General features: G+C 49.1%; 1 long non-coding RNA gene across 2 annotated transcripts in view; it reads right to left on the reverse strand.

Annotated features, from left to right (window-relative positions):
• Positions 1–16,095, reverse strand: part of LOC116148958 (uncharacterized) — a 31,183-nt gene that overhangs the window by 5,711 nt on the left and 9,377 nt on the right. The window contains exons 2-6 of one of the 2 annotated variants that reach the window (XR_004132597.2): positions 5,845–5,945; positions 3,352–4,286; positions 2,905–2,992; positions 1,327–1,502; positions 274–521 (exon numbers count right to left, since the gene is read on the reverse strand). This is a non-coding gene — a long non-coding RNA (uncharacterized LOC116148958). Of the gene's footprint in view, positions 1–273; positions 522–1,326; positions 1,503–2,904; positions 4,287–5,844; positions 5,946–16,095 lie in introns of both variants that reach the window. The other variant, XR_010377008.1, reaches the window with a different exon arrangement.

Raw genomic sequence — 16,095 nt, forward strand, 5'->3', positions numbered from 1 at the left:
CTGTCAGAGCCGCTCGGCCCACAGTGTGCAGGGGCCTCAGGAGAGCTCAGAGCTAGCTGCCTCCCCAGAAACTGGAAATGAAAAGACCTTGCAGACCACCGGGCCCAGTAAAGAAAACCAAAACCAAAAGCAAGCTTCTTGCGTATCATATGCAGGAACTCAGCTAATGCTCACTGCGCTGTCTGCACGGTAAGCACCATCACCTCCACCGGACAGAGGACGGAATTGAGATGCAGAAAGATTAAGCATGCAGGTCTCCCATGCACTCGGTACCTGTTAGCTGGCTTTGCATCAGCAGCGGGGGCTCCACTCATGACGTTTTCTTCTTCGCTCACGAAGCTCAGCAAAGGAAACAGATGAATAGAAATGTATGTCCCTTTTTGTGTGAACTGTGTCCCACACACTCCTCTCGAAGGTACAAGTGGCCACCATCGGCTTTGTCCTAATTAATGCTCTTTCCCTCTGTTAAACCCAGAAGGGGATCAGTCTGATTCTCTGCCTTCTGGAAGCTTGTGGCGTGTCTGGGAAGACAGGGAAACACTCACAGATACCTCGAATGCAAGGCAGGTGTTGAAAAGCCCAGCAGATATAATAGCAGTTTCTCAAGAGATAAATGAAAAACACGTGGGTGAGGAATAACTACTAAGGAGGCAGAAGCTATTTGCGGATGGAAATACAGGGTGACGTTTGCCAGGTCTCTGAATGGTAGGTACACGGAGTGAAGAACAGTAAATACATTTATTTCCAAGTAAACACAGAGTGGAGAACAACGGAACGTTTGTTTGGGACTGGATGGATTGTCATTTCACACTGAGCCACCAGATGGCGGTTTAACAGGCGTTGGGATTTAGGGGGAAGAAAGTAGGTTGTGGTTTTGGTGGTTTTGGTTTTGGTTTTGGTTTTTCTTTGCCAGGCCCAGTGGTCTGCAAGGTCTTGTGAGTTTCTAGCTTCTGGGGACTTGGCTAGTTCTGAGCTTTCCCAAGGCCCCTCCCTGCACGTGAAAGGATGTTGGCTGAAATGAGAGGCCACTGGAAGGAGAGATGACAAGGGTTTTTCCCCCCCGAGTTTGACCTCGTGGCCCTTGTGCTCCCAGGAGGAGGATCTGGAACACGGGGGGCCGAGCAACCTGGTCCCTCTGCTGAGCATCCCCCCACCCTTTCTCCTGCTGACAAGCGCCTACGCCCCTGCAAGGACCACCCACTCCGTGAGTCGCCGTGACCAGACAAACGGTGTTTCCATTAATATTTTATCCTATTGCTTTGTAAGTATTTGTGTTCTTTTAATTAAGACTTCTTAAGAGTCAGAAAATTACTCTTAGTTTCTCACTTGTCTCAGGTGCATCTTGCAAAGGACCAGAGGGCTGTTTCCTGAGTCCTGTCGCAGCTGGGAGGCTGACTCTGCCCCCACGCAGGAGATGCTGGAGGCCGGGCATACGCCCCAGGCCCCTCTGTATCCTCAGTGCCACGCAAAGCGCCGGGCCGTGGTCAGTGCCCAGGGAACATCTGCCAGAGGAAGAACAAGTGTGCGTGTGAAATGGCGGCTCTCATCCCGAGGGCGGAGCTCTGACCGTCAGGCCACACTACTGGCCTCGGAGGCTTATTCGTGCTAAAATGACGAGCACCTGGCAGCAAAGTGACTGTGTCTCTTCCGATCATGTCCCTCCCCTGCTCACAGCCTCCAGGGCTTCCTAACGCACCTCAATGAAATCCTAACCCCTCACCATGACCCGCGAGGCCCGCATCCCAGCCCCTCACCGCCCCCGACCCACCTCGCCCACACTGCCGGCCCAGCACACTCCAGCGACACAGCCTCTGCCCACGCGGCAGCCCCCCCCCGGCCCCTGCAGGTCCCTCCCCCTGGAATGCCCCTCCTTTTGTCCTCCTGTGGCAGCTCCACTTTGAGGTTAAAATCTCAGTTTCAATGTCATTTCTCCGAGAGGCCTCATCTGGTCATCTAGCTCAAAATAGACACTTCATCTCACGAGCTGGTTATAATGCTCTGCATGGCATTCACCCGGGTTTCTAGTGTCGATCTGTTAATGTCTGGTTCCCTGGGTAGACAGCAAGATCCCGAAGGCACAGCAGGCGCACCCCCGGTGCCCAGCACAGAGCAAGCTCACAGGTGCCAAGCAGAGGCTTCAGGGATGAAGACCGCAGCTCCCCGGGGCCCAGACCCTCTGCTTTCCCATCCTGCCCCCTGCAGGCTCCAGACTCTGCCCTTCAGCTGCAAGGAGGTGAGTCACACAAGAAGAAGCAGGAAGGCCAAGGTTCAAGAAGTGAATCTGGAGAAAAGCACACTGAGCTGACCAAATCGGGACCTGGGATTTAAGAGCCAGCAAACGCACCGCTTAAAACTCTCGGATTTGTCTGTATTTCCTGGGGTGGGCAAGAGACAGAAAGGAGGGGCAGTGAGGAGCGTGGGCGTGGGTTCTGGAGAGGCAAGATCTGAATCCCAGCTCCTCCCCTTATTAGACATGACCTTGGACCAGTCACCTCACTGCCCGGTGCCTCAGTTTTCTCATCTGGAAAGTGGAGATGATCATCATAACAGCTATATCACAAGGTTTGGGTGAACTTAAATTACTGGATGCTTCTGAAGCACCAGCAAACAGCAAGCACGTATCAGGAATGCTAGCGCTCTTATATCAAGAGGGCTATTTTTGTGTGTGTCTCCCTGGCAGAGCTGTCAGCTCTGAGAGGGTGAGGATGCTGATTTGCCCCCCTCTTCCTGGGTACCCAGCACTTTCCACGCTGTGCGGCACGTCCTGTGACGATTAGCGCGCTCTCTCTGGTCTCCACTGAAAACCAAGGGTCCTTGGATTCAGTGGGTCGGTCTGTCAGTCCAGCCGGAGATGCTGGTTCTCCTCACACAGGCTTCTCTTTCCTCTCCTCTTCATTCCCTTACCTTTAACAAGCCGTTTGCCAGTCCCCTTGTTTTCCAAAAGGAGCTGCTTCTCAGGAGTGGGCTGGACCCACATGCAGGAGGCGCAGCTCTGCAAAAAATTTAAATAGATGCCTTTCCTTTTAGGTTATTTCTGCTTCCCCACCCCCTCATGAAGAGCATCGCTCCATCGTGCCGCCCCCTGGAAAATCTCTCTCCGGGAGGAGAGTAACGGATGTCCCACGGAACTGCCAATACCGCAGCCGATTTCCAAGGAAAATTGCCTCTATCCATCAAAGCAGCCCTGAGCCAGACATGCATTTGGGAGGAAGACCCCGAGCCAGCCTCTCCCAAGGGTCTTCTCAGAGGCAGCACAAAGAAAGCCATTGCTGGAGCAAAATAAGAGCAACAAGACAGGAAAAGAAGAGCCACCGAATCAACAGATAGCCCCTCGTGCGGGCCCCTTGCTACCTTCCCTGAACCCAGGACCAGACAGTGTCCTGGAGTCCAGGCAAATGAGTTTTCCAACCACCTCCTCCCGTGAGGGTGACGGGAGTCGTGAGCAGGGTAGGAGACTGGAAAGCTGTGTGGCCGCAGCTGTGTGGGTGGCTGTCCCCAGGGCCAGGCTCCTTCCTGCGGGGAGACCCATCGGGCGGATCTGCCCTCCTCCTCTCATCCATCAGTCCCAAGCCTGCCAGGTGGGCAAGGCAGACATCCGTTGAGGGAGGCTAATAAGGAAGAACACAGCCTCTAAACCGATTCCTATGGGATCCACGCAGGCATTTCCTCTGGGGTGACAGGACCCATGTACTCTTGAAATTAGGAGACAGCTGGAGAGAGCACCTGTGCTCTGCCCCCCCACCCCGGGGAGCACTGAGGATGCCAGCACTGAGACTGCGGTTCACACTGAGCCTCCTGGACTTTGCATTTACACGACCTTGCATTTACAGACGACCAAACAGAGGCTCAGAGAAGCTGGGGAAAGCCCCCAAGGTCACAGTAGTAGGAGGTGGCGGGACTGGTTGGAAACCAGGTCCTGGGGAACCTGCCACCTCCCGTGGTCTGGCCGCTGTCTGAGCCTCAATTTCTGTCTGCAGAGGGGTGAACAGCGAGGACGGTGCAGATAACAAGGGAGGCACCTGACCTGGGGCCCCAGTGTGAGTTCCTCCAGGACACATTTTCTTCTTCCCTTTGGGAACAAGAGCAGCAATTTAGGGTTTGGTTGGAATCAGGGGCTTCTCCACTTATGTGCTTGCTTGGAGGGAAAATTTGGAGCAAAGCTGCGAGACCCTTGCAGCCTACATCTTGAGCCAGTTGAGCAGGTAAGTGATTCACTTCCAGAGGTGAATATCCCCAGTCAGCAAATGATGGGAGCAGGTGCTTCCTGCAACCACCCAGCAGAACCCCTGGAAGACAAAGAGAGGCCCCAGTTCGCTCTGTCGTGCACGACGTCAGCGTCATCCAGGAAGCACTCCAGGGCTCCTCGGACATGCGGCACCAGGCTGAGCGCGGCAGGGAGAGCAGAGGCTGAGATAAAGCCAGACCCGTGAGTGTCGGAGCCTGGAGTCTGGATGTGAATCCCAGCCCTGCCACCTGACAGTTGCACGACCTTGGGCAGGTCACCCCAACCGTCAGGGCCAGTTCTCTTTTTGACCCAGTGAGTCAGGAGGACCCAGGGAGTGGTGGTCACATGTTCCAGGTCATATGGACCCACTGGAGCAGAGCGTGGTCAAATGACATCTGTTCTCAACTCTGCTCTGCAGACCAACCACATTCCTGGAGGCACGGGGGAAATCAGATGGATTTGCTGGTGCTGGTTTTATATCTCTGAGCTTTCCACCACGGGATTTATGTTAAAAAAAGGAGGCCCTCAGCTGTGCAGGACGTTGGGCTCCTCGTCGGTTCCTCTGACCGTCTGTCAGCTGCCTTCCCTGCGTGCAGGGCAGCCACTCCTGGTTCAGGTTGAACATTCCTGGCTGAGGTTAACTATGAGAGTGCTTTCACCCAGAAATACTTAAGACAGAAATAATAAGATTAATAATTCAGAGTAACAGAACACATAGTGAGATGAACCATATATAGTGGGTAAAACAGTTAACAAACAGGGAGGGTTCAGAAGTATACAGGCAACATTTTGCAAATAATTGAGAATGTGTATGGGTTGCACTCCAGCCCCTTCTCCCTACAGATTAGTAAAAGCCCCAGTTGAGCATCAAGGCAGGAACACTCGCTCTCCCGCTTCCATCCAGCTCCGGCTCTCACGGGGCGTGACCAGATGGACTGTTCTCCGTGAGATGGAGCTTCTGGGACAGCACTGCCGTGAGGCACGAGCACTGAGACACCCAGACGGGAGTTCGAGGTTTGCAGATACTAACTACAATATGTAAAACAGATAAACAACAAGTTCCTACTGTACAGCACAGGGAACTATGTTCAGTATCTTGTAGTACCCTACAATGAAAAAGAGTATGAAAAGGAATATATGTATGTACACGTATGACTGAAACATTATGCTGGACACCAGAAATTGATACATTACTACTGACTATACTTCAATAAAAAATTCATTCACTCATTCATTAAAATTTTAAAAATAAGCGGATAAATAAATTTCTTCTGTATAGCACAGGGAACTATATTCAGTATCTGTAGTAACCTATAATGAAAAAGAATATGAAAAGGCATATATGCATGTATATAGTATGACTGAAATACTGTGCTGTACACCAGAAATTGATGCAACATTGTAAACTGACTATACTCAATCAATCAATCAATCAATGACAGAGACACCCAGATGGGATGTAAATCCAGAAGAATCGGTTTGGTACAGCTTGGGCCACAGTCACCTCATCTACAAAATGGACATAAGCATACCTAGCTCACAGGGCTGGGGAGAGAATGCTAGGAAATGCACGTAAAGCACTCAACACAAGGACGTTCTCAACATACGGAAATTCTTACTGTCTGTTAGTGGAGACGCCTTCCAGGAGCAGAGTCGGCTTAGCTTTGCAGAGTCAGAAATCTGATTTTTGTCAGCCCATGGAGAGTTGAAACCACATACCCTGAAACGGAAACGTAAATCAAAATGCCAATTTGTTCATTTGCATTGAGAGATCACTGCCAGGCTGTATTAGTTTCCTGTGGCTGCTGTAACAAATCATCACAAATTTAGTGGCTTAAAACAACAGAAATTTATTATCCCATAGTTCAGTAGGCCAGAAGTCTGGCACCGGTCTCGCTGGGCTAACATCAAGCTGTCGGCAGGCCGGGCTCCCATGGAGGCTCTAAGAGAGAATCTGTTCCCTTGCCGTTTCCAGCTCCTAGCGGAGGCTGCATTCCTTGGCTCTCTGCCCTCTTCCTCCATCTGCAAAGCCAGCAGCATGGGTTGAATCCTCATAGCTCATCACTCTGACCTCACTCTGCTGCCGCCTGCCTCTTCCACGTTTAAGGACCCTTGTGATTACATGCAGCCCACCCAGATAATCCAGGATAATCTCCCTGTTTTAAGAGCAACTGATTAGCAACCTTAATACCATTTGCAACCTGAATTTGCCTTTGCCATGTAACATGACATAGTCACAGGTTCTAAGAATTAGGACATGGACATATTTGTGGGGTGGAGGATTATCCTGCCCCCCATACAGGAACAAGAATATCTGGGTCCCTATACCCAGCACATTATTTCCCTGTAGACAGGTCTATGCAGCACGCTCAGCGGGACCACAATGGCTTACACAGCCCAGCGTGCCCACCTCCACCGTGGACACAGCTTACCCAGTGCACCCAGGTATGACTCCTTCCCTGATGAGAGCTGGGCTGGTCCTGCTGATATTTGCCTCTGTGACTCCCTTTTCCATTCCTCCAAGGCTGCGTGACCACAGCCACCACCAGGCACCAAGGTCACCTTCTCATGGACATGAGACGGGAGGGAAAGGGGCAGGGTACAAGCATCAGAAGAATGGCACAGCAACTGAAGATCGGATATAAACTGGTTAAAATCTGACTAGGCCCAAGATGACAGGAGATTTGACCTCCAGGAGACCTGGAGCCTCGTTATGTGCTCACTGTAACATATTAGCATGTTAATTGGCACTCCCACAGGTGCCAGGACAGTTCTGAGGCTGACCATAAGACGTCGAAAAGTGGGCAACGGCCCAATTCTTGGGAATCCCAGCCCCTTCCCCAGAGTAGTTGGAATAATCCTTCCGCTTGTTAGCACGTGAAGTTACCGAGCCCACAAAAACTAACAACGCTGAACCTCGCGATCCCTCCCTCTGGCCTTCTGAGGCAGCCCGCACTCTGTCTGTGGAATGTGTATCTCCCTGAATAAATCTGCTTTCACTCCACTATGGCTCACTCTTGAATTCTTTCCTGCATGAAACCAAGGACTCTCACTTGGCAGGGCACGTCACAGGGACTCGCCTGGGACCTGGGACACAGCCATCCTCTCACACCCTATTTTCCTGCCATAGACACACTTTTTCTTTAGGGGATAATACTGAGTTCTTAGGTGGCCTGGGTGTCTTCATGCTTAAATTTTGCCTCTCTTTTGTGATCCATTATGTGCGAGCTTTCAAGTTGAACTTTCCAAGTGTAAATTTACCTCTAAGTTCTTAGGGAACATCGAACTATGTCCCTGAGTGCTCACAACAACATGGACCCAATCATCTGGGTGCTCAGAAAGGCCTTTTTTGTGTCAGCAGCACAGTGATGCACTGGAGAGTTAATCAGATGCAACCTCAACCCTCAAAGAGCCCACCAGTTTTGAGCTAGCAAGGCCTGAGACAGCACATACCAAGACCTTCAAGAGGGGCTCAGGGCCTCAGAGGGGAGAAGGGTCTGTAAGCTGGAGAGATCAGGGAAGGGAATCCAGTGCTGTGGCTAGGCCGTTTCAACACTAATTGAATCATTTGACTCTGAAAGCCTTTATACTGTGACCCATTTTCATCATGCCCAGACTTGATTGTGGGCAATTTTCCCTTAATTTTGAATACTAACCCAAAGGGAAAAGAACAAGTTTGTTCTTGGGATCACACAGTAGGTATGAAACCATACACTGTTTTTCAGTTGCCAAGATTTTTAATTATGTTCTTTATGTTCTGCATTGTGATGAGTGTCTATTGTGTTGTTTTTTTTTTTTTCCAGGATAACTGGGGTAGGTGTTATCTTTTATCAGGTACCAAAAACAGCTGCATTTACTGAGCGCTTCCTTCTTTCCAGGGACTGTGCTCAGCACCTTCCTTGTGTCCCATCACTCAATCCTCCCAGCAACGCTGGGGTCGAGGTACTATTATTATCTTGATTTTTGCAAGTGAGGTAACTGCCGATCTGGAGGTTAAGTAGCATCACCGAGATCATACCTCTGTGTCATACAGCTAGGGTCCAGACCTGAACCCAGCTAGTCTCCCATCAGAGCCCACGAGCTTAAGGACTTGGTGGCTTCCATGCATTGTTTACCCTTGACAGGAGGATCTGCACTGCAAGTAGATGACAGAGTCATCATAATCTTTTCTTAAATTTTGGTAAAATACACACAATGTAAAATTTACCATCTTAGCCATTTTAAGTGTACAATTCAGTGCTGCTAAGTACATTCACATTGTTGTGCAGCCATCACCACCTTCCATCTCCAGAACTCTCTTCATCTTCCAGAACTGAAACTCTGTCTCCATTAAACACTAACTCCCCATTTCCTTCTCTCCCCAGCCCCTGGCAGCCATCATTCTATCTTCTGTCTCTATGAATTTGACCCCTCTAGGGGTCATACAAGTGGAATCATACAGTATTCATCCTTTTGTAACTGGCTTACTTGACCCAGCATAATGTCCTCAAGGTCCATCCAGGTCACAGCATGTGTCAGAATGCGCAAGTCTACATAAGCAGAATTTGGCATGTGTCAGAATGTCCCTCCATTTTAAGGCTGGATACCTATCATGTGTGTATATATATGTATATTTTTAATTTTGTTTATCTATTCATCCGTTGATGAGCACTTGGGTTGTTTTCACCTTTTCGCTTTTGTGAATATTGCTGCTGTGAACACGGGTGTGCAAATAGCTCTTTGAGACCCTGCTTTCAATTCTTTTTGGTACACACTCAGAAGTGGAATTGCTGGATCTTACGGTAATTCTATGTTTAATATTTTGAGGAATTGCCGCCCTGTTTTACATAACAGCTGCACCATTTTGTATTCCCACCAAGAGTGCACAAGGGTTCCAATTTCTTCCTATCCTTGCCAATATTTGTTATTTTCTGTTTGTATGGGGTTTGTTTTAACAGTAGCCATCCTCTGGGGTGGGAGGTGGTATCTCAATGTATCCATATGCATTTCCCTAATGACTAGAGATGTTGAGCATCTTCTCATGTGCGTGTTGGCCATCAGTACTCATCATCTTGATATCCTCACCTACATCAATAATGAAAATACTGAATAGATCCAAATTCTCCTGCAGGGCTGTTTTGAGGCTTAAATGAGAAAACAGACATGGAAAAACTAACACAGCATCTGGCAAGGAGTGGATATGCAGTAAATGGTGATTCTGTATCGGTTAGCCATTGATACAACAGGGCTATGTAACAAATTGCCTGTGTTCAGCAGCTGAAACCACAACTGTTTATTATTGTTTATGAATTTATCAGCCAGCTGATGGTTCTGGTCTTAACTAGGCTCATTCATGCATCTACAGTCAGCTACAGTTTGACAGGCAACTCTACTGATTTTGGCTGGGATCTTGGAGTGGGACTGGTTCTAAATTGGTCTAAGCTCCAATTGGGATGTCTCAGCATTTCTTCACACATCTCTTCCTTCCAATAGATTAGCCAGGCATGAACTCAGAGTAATGCCAGGGGCCCAGCAGAAACATGCAAGCACATTTCCAAGCTTCTGCTTGTGTCAAGATTGCTACTGTCCCATTGGGCAAAACAATTGTGCTAGACAGAATTTTAGGATGAGCCCCAGTGAGTCATACCCTGCATAAGCCCCTGCTCCTGGATACAGACAGAACCAGTGACTTGCTTCTGGTCAATAGATTATGGCATAGGTACAATAGTCATACTCATGATTTTATTATGTGATACAAGATTACATGTTAGCCAGCTGGAATAAGAGTTTCTCCCTCTGACCTTGAAGAAGCGGGTTGTCATGTTGTAAGAGGACCACATGGCAGGGAACCATGAGCGACTTCTCAGAGCTGAGAGTAGCCCCCAGCTGATAGCCAGCAAGAGAACAGAGACTTCAGTCCTACAACCTCAAGGAACTGAATTCTGCCAATAGCCTTGGGAATGGAAGAGAATCTGAGCTACAGGAAGGAAGACAGCCCAGCCAATTCCTTGATTGCAGCCATTAAGTAAAGGGCACATCCAAGCCATGCCCCGATTCTTGGCCCACAGACACTGTGAGGTAATAAATGTATGTTGTTTGGGGCTGCTAAGGTTATGGCCACTTGTTATGCAACATGGGAATTGAATACAAGTCACAGAGCCAGCCCAGGTTCAGCAAGGCAGAGCGCTTCCAAAGGGTGGGGCACAGAGAGGCACGAACAGTCGGGATGATGAACACAGTCAGTCCGGCACCCTCCCCAGCACCGAGGGGTCTGGCCAACACTGGCAGCTCTGTGTCAAAGTAACATTACACCACCCTACTGCACACCCTACAAGCTTGGGTCAGCCTTTCTATTTTTTTTTTTTTTTTTTTTGAGATCATATAACCTGCCTCTGCTGGCAACTAGAAATGTCAAAAAGAAAAAAGAAAAAAAGGAGTGAGCTCAGGAATAGGATCAGTGTCCTGGATTAGACCAAGAATTCTGGAACCAGATATCATGGGTTCAAGTCCCAGCTCTAATACCTGCCAGCTGTGTAGCCCTGGACAAGTTCCTTAACCTCCCTATGCCATAATGACATCAATGAAAAAGACAGAACAGTCCTGTCTTAGGGTTATTGTGGAAAGTATGTCAGTTAATATACAGAAAGCACTTAGAACAGCGCCTGGGACCTTGTAAATACCACACAAGTGTTTGCCACCTTATTCTGTTTTCAAATGGTCAGTCAAAGTAAGGATTATGGTCACTCCAACAGAATACCCCAGTAAGGGGAAACCCTAATCCCTGATACTATGGATAAACACACATTTTCTTCACATGCTCCAAAACTCCCATAAATACAAGACCCACAGAAAAACGTGCGACCAAAATGCTTGTGGTAAAACATGCAGCCAGTATAATGTCACGGAGAGAAGAACGAGAACTAAGCAAGAACGTACGTCATTTTCACAGTATCTTCCTTTCAGAATGCATAAGCCTCATACAATAAGCCGATTTTATTGAGAAGCCTTCTTCCTTCTGGAATTTATCATGGGCACTCACTAACAAGTCCTAGTTCCTGCCTCCTTATTTCCAAGGACTGTAGTCCCTAAAGCACAGGGTTTATAACGCTTGTAACAGAGTGCATAGTAACCTCAGCTTTACCAGCCAAGGTGGGGATCTTGGATTCTTCCCTCGTAACCAGAACAAGCAGCCAGGCTTTGGAAGGACGCGCATGCCCTTGGTGGCAGGGGGACCCGGAGTCGAGTTGGGCCCCACCACTTATGACTTGAGGGGCCTTGGAAGCGTGGCCTGAGCTACCCAGTCCTCAGTTTCCCTAATAACATGAATAAGCCCTGCTTCACAAGAAGGAAATGAGGGCCAGAGGAGAAAAAGGATGCGATGGAGCTTTTTAAATTATACTTGAAATGAAGGAGTAGTGCGTCAGTCAGGGTCCCATCAGGAGATAGAAACTCCGCCAGTCACTTGAACAGAGAAAAGCTAGTAAAAAAAAAAAAAAACCATCTACCAGGTGGGCGAGAACTGGAAAGAAAAAAAAGTGGGGGGAGATGCTAGGAAATTACAGAGTAGCAACTGCAGAAGCAGCCCCCAGCCCAGGGAAACGGAAGGAGATGCTGGGATTACTGACATTTAGAACCTCTGAGGAGGGGCCCCCAGGAAGTTGGAACACAGACGTCTAAGGAAGGGATTGAAGTTGTCTGGGAGGGGTCTTTCTTTGTTGGGGGCATAATAAGGCTGATCCTGGGGCGTGGAAACTGTCACCTGAACCCATAGGACTGCCGGGGTCCACTGTAGTGAACAGTGGGAGGAGCTGTGGGGTCATGCTCCGAAGCAGGAACAGAGTGAGCACTCCCCCGTGTCTTCACAGACTCCCTCTGACACCTGCTGCTGGAGAAATCAATGCAGAGTTCGTTGGGGGAATGGAAATGTGGTTTCAGAGTATCAGTCCAAGCATCTCAGAGCAGGGTAGAAAAGGTGGGTTTAGGGCTGATGGACACAAGTTAGTGCCCAGCACTAGAAGGTGGAGAAAGGGCATTAAACCCATAGTCAGGGGCAGCCCCTTCTAGGGGGTGGTGAGCCCCGTCTGCTCCCTGCACCACAGTTTCACCTGTAAAATTGGATACTAGACTGAGTTACTGGGTAATTCATCTCTGACACTGGAGTTTCTGAGTGTGTGACCCTTCTAAAGACTTCAGCAAGCTCCTAGTGTCCTCTTCTGGAAGGGGACCTCCCCTGGTTCATTTTCCTTTGAGAAAAAGAGAAAGGCAGACAGACAGGTGCCTGGGTTTCCAGGAGGCTGCACCGGAACTGAGGAATCCACAGGTTCCTGTATCTCAGGGTCAATAACAGACCCCACGATTTCCAATCGCTGGGATCACAGATAGACCCAGACAGCCCAGGGAGAATCCCTCAGCCTGGTGTGGACCTGCCAGGCCCTGCCAGGGGCTGGCATCTGAAGGCCTGTTGTTCTCACGGCCGGATGCCTGAGCACTTATCAAGGACCTACTGTATAGCACGGAGAACTATACTCAATTCCTTGAAATAACATATAATGGAAAAGAATCTGAAAAGAAAATACATGTATATGCATATGTGTAACTGAACACCTTTCTGTACACCTGAAACTAACACTGCAAATCAACTACACCAACTGTGATCTCCTTGTGGGCACGGACTGTCTTATTCAACTCATAGAAGAAATGAAGGGCCGTCACTGATGAGAGGATTCGCTTATCCTTTCGCAGAGAGTAAAAATCGAAAGGGTGGTTGTTACTGGGGGAGATTCTAAGAAGGGCCATCTCCAGCAAGCCTCCTGTCCCAAGACCTGAGTGGTCTTTTCCCTCTTGGCCTTGCCTCAAAGGGACCCCTGGGGACAAGTGTCCAGTTTGGAGCCATGAGGTGGGCGTGGCTCTGTTCTCAGCCAGAACCTACGGCCCTCCTTTCCTTCTCACTCCCTTCATCACATTGTTTATTTACACATCTCCTCTTCTAGGTTGTGGGCCCTGTTCAGAGCTATTCAGATCACGTTATCCACCCTTGCAACTATGTGACACATAGAAATGAAACCAAAATCGGTACAAGAAATGAGTAAGTGTCGGTACCTAATTCAGTGTAAGGAAAAGCTTGCAAATTGCTAAGGCTTTCAGGAGAGTGAAGGGCTGCTGTGGGAGGCAGTGAGCCCCTCCTGGGAGGTTTGCAAACAGGAGCTGCAGCTGCGTTTCCCACAGTGATAGTCGAACTCGGCATTGGTAGGGGCTGCGTGGCTTCCCTGGGCTCTTCCAAGAAAAATGTCCTGGATACCACAGTGTCTAAATCCTGCACTGATACTTCCGTCCCTAACTGCACAGAGAGAGGGAGAGAGCCTGGGCAGAAGTCATCCCAAGTCAGAGGGTCCCCAGCCTGGCCACTCCGTGGTCACTGAACCTTGCCCTCCTTGAGCCTGGCTGACCCGTTCTCTGGACACACTCCCAAGGCCAGCTCCACAGAAATGCCAGGTATGCAATTCTTAATTGGATACTTGGCAAGGGACGAGGACAGTTCATTGGGTCCACTGCCCAAGCCTGCATGGACGCAGGCAGGGGAGAGAGAGTCCCCGGCCAGAGCAAAGGATGCCAATTTCTACTTGGCAAAGGGGCAGGCGTTTCAGAGAGGATTACCGGGCAGTTCTAACCAGCTGTCACAAGGGCTGAGTATTGTTCTAACCAGCTGCCCCTGTGTGAACCCTCCTCTCCAGCCAGGTCAGCCTGCCCTGTCCCCTGAACACGCAGTGCTGGCTCCTGACCCCACCCCGTGCGCACACTGTGCCCTCCCCGGGTGACTCCACCCTGCTGACTGCCCACCCGCCTCCTCCCTAGCCTGCAAGGCCCAGCGGAAGCCCATCTCTTTTCTGAACCCTCCTCCAGACCATGGGGATCTCAGCAACTCCAGAACAACCAATTGGCTATTAGAACAATAACAACCACAGTTGCATTAATTGAGCTCTTACTGTGTGCCACAAGTAAGCACTTTACATGCATCGTGTTAACCCTCAAAACAATTCTGCAAGGAAGGAGCTGTCCCTGTCTTAGAGGTGGTGAAACTGAGACTTTATTCTATTTGCTAAGCTAGTGGACAACAAAGCTGGGCTTCCTGGCTCCAAATACCATGTGCTTTCCAGGCAGAAATCACATTATTATCTTTCTTATGGGCTCCCCTAGCCCTTGGGAAAGAGCCTGCATTCCTTCAGATCAAGGGCTGTTTTATAATCCCGTGCCCCCCAAAGTTCTTCCTGCGGGATATTAGCAAAACTCTTTCCAATAAATTTTCCCTGTGCCTGATCCATTTTAAATTGGCTTTCTGTCACTTGTCACCAAAAGAATCCTAGACAATGCCGTTTGGACATGTACTTCTCACTGAGCAAGTATAGATGCTTGAGGGCAGGGCTCAAAAAGCCACGGCTACACCCTGGGCATCCCCCAGGGGGGAATGAGTAACTGTGACTAAGCGGGCAAATTTCCTGTACAGATTCCCCAAATTTGGATCATTTGGGGAAATAACTAAAATTTTCCCAAACTCTTTAAGGTATCAAGATGTGGATTTAAAAATCATTTTGAGGTGGGGCGGGTATACTCAGTGGTTGAGTTGCATGCCTAGCATGCACGAGGTCTCAGGTTCAAGCCCCAGTACTTCCATTAAATAAGCCGATGAATAAACATAATTACCTACCCCCCAAATGAATTAAAAAAAATTTTAAATCATTTTGTGCAGGATTAACAGATACACATTACCGTATATAAAACAGATAAACAAGGGCCTACCGTATAGCATAGGGAACTATATTCAACTTCTCGTAATGAGCTTTAATGGAAAAGAATCTGAAAATATACGTATATGTATGTATATGTATAACTGAATCACTCTGCTGTATACCTGAAACTAACATTGTAAATCAACTACCCTTTAATTAAAAAATAAGAATTAAAAAAAATTTAAATAAAAATCACGTTATGTAAGAACTCCCAGAGCAGTCAGAAAATGAGAGAAAATTATTTCAGCGCTGTCCCAGCTGTGAGCCATCCAACTGGCCAGAGAAGGTCCATCCCACTGCTTGCTCCCAATCCCGTGCCAGCCCCACCCTGTGCTCGCTCTATACCCAGCCTGCTCAACTTTTGTTTAGCATCTTGGAGTGTTGCCTCTGAGACGCACACAAAGTGCCTCGCTCCTTGCCTGACGCGCAGTGGGGCCAGTCAGCAGGTGCACCGGCATGAGTGTAGAAAGACCTCAGGGGCATGTAGAGCAAGGATCATAACCTCCAAGGCCTGCAGACGCCTGGTGGGTAATGCAGAAGCACCGGCAACAGCCATGCAGGCTCAGTGCCGACTAGCGGCTGCCTGCAGCCTCTGTGTCGGGGAGACCCTGGAGGGAATGCGGGTCTAGGAGGGGGGAGCCCGAGAGCTTTGTCCAGAGGCAGCAGCTGCCCTGTCTACCCGGTAATGTCAGGCCCAGAGGAGTCAGCCCTTTGCAATGCTTCAGAGAAGCCATAGGTCCTTACTTTTCTGTGAAATCTATTCGGTTGTTTGTTTGTTTGGTATTTTGAGGAGATGGGTGGTAAATTCGGTTTTGGGTGTTTTTTAAAAGCATGTACTCTACCACTGATCTATACCCTCCCCCCACCCATTTTTTAACATTGGCAGTTTATTTAAACTGCTTTTTAAAAGTCACTTGCATCTGTAAAACCCATTGGAGCATGGATCCTGCCTATAGCTGGCCAGTTTATGACCAAACCATGGGAGCAAGACTTGAATCCAGAGAGGTGAGGCAACCCACCAAGGGCACACAGCTTGCTGGTCGCAGAGTGGCACAGAGACTGGACCTCCAGACGGCCAGGCTCCAGTCCAGCCCTTGCTCTGCAGGT

The sequence above is a fragment of the Camelus dromedarius genome, chromosome 20, assembly GCF_036321535.1.
Source record: "Camelus dromedarius isolate mCamDro1 chromosome 20, mCamDro1.pat, whole genome shotgun sequence".
NCBI classification, from domain to species: domain Eukaryota; kingdom Metazoa; phylum Chordata; class Mammalia; order Artiodactyla; family Camelidae; genus Camelus; species Camelus dromedarius.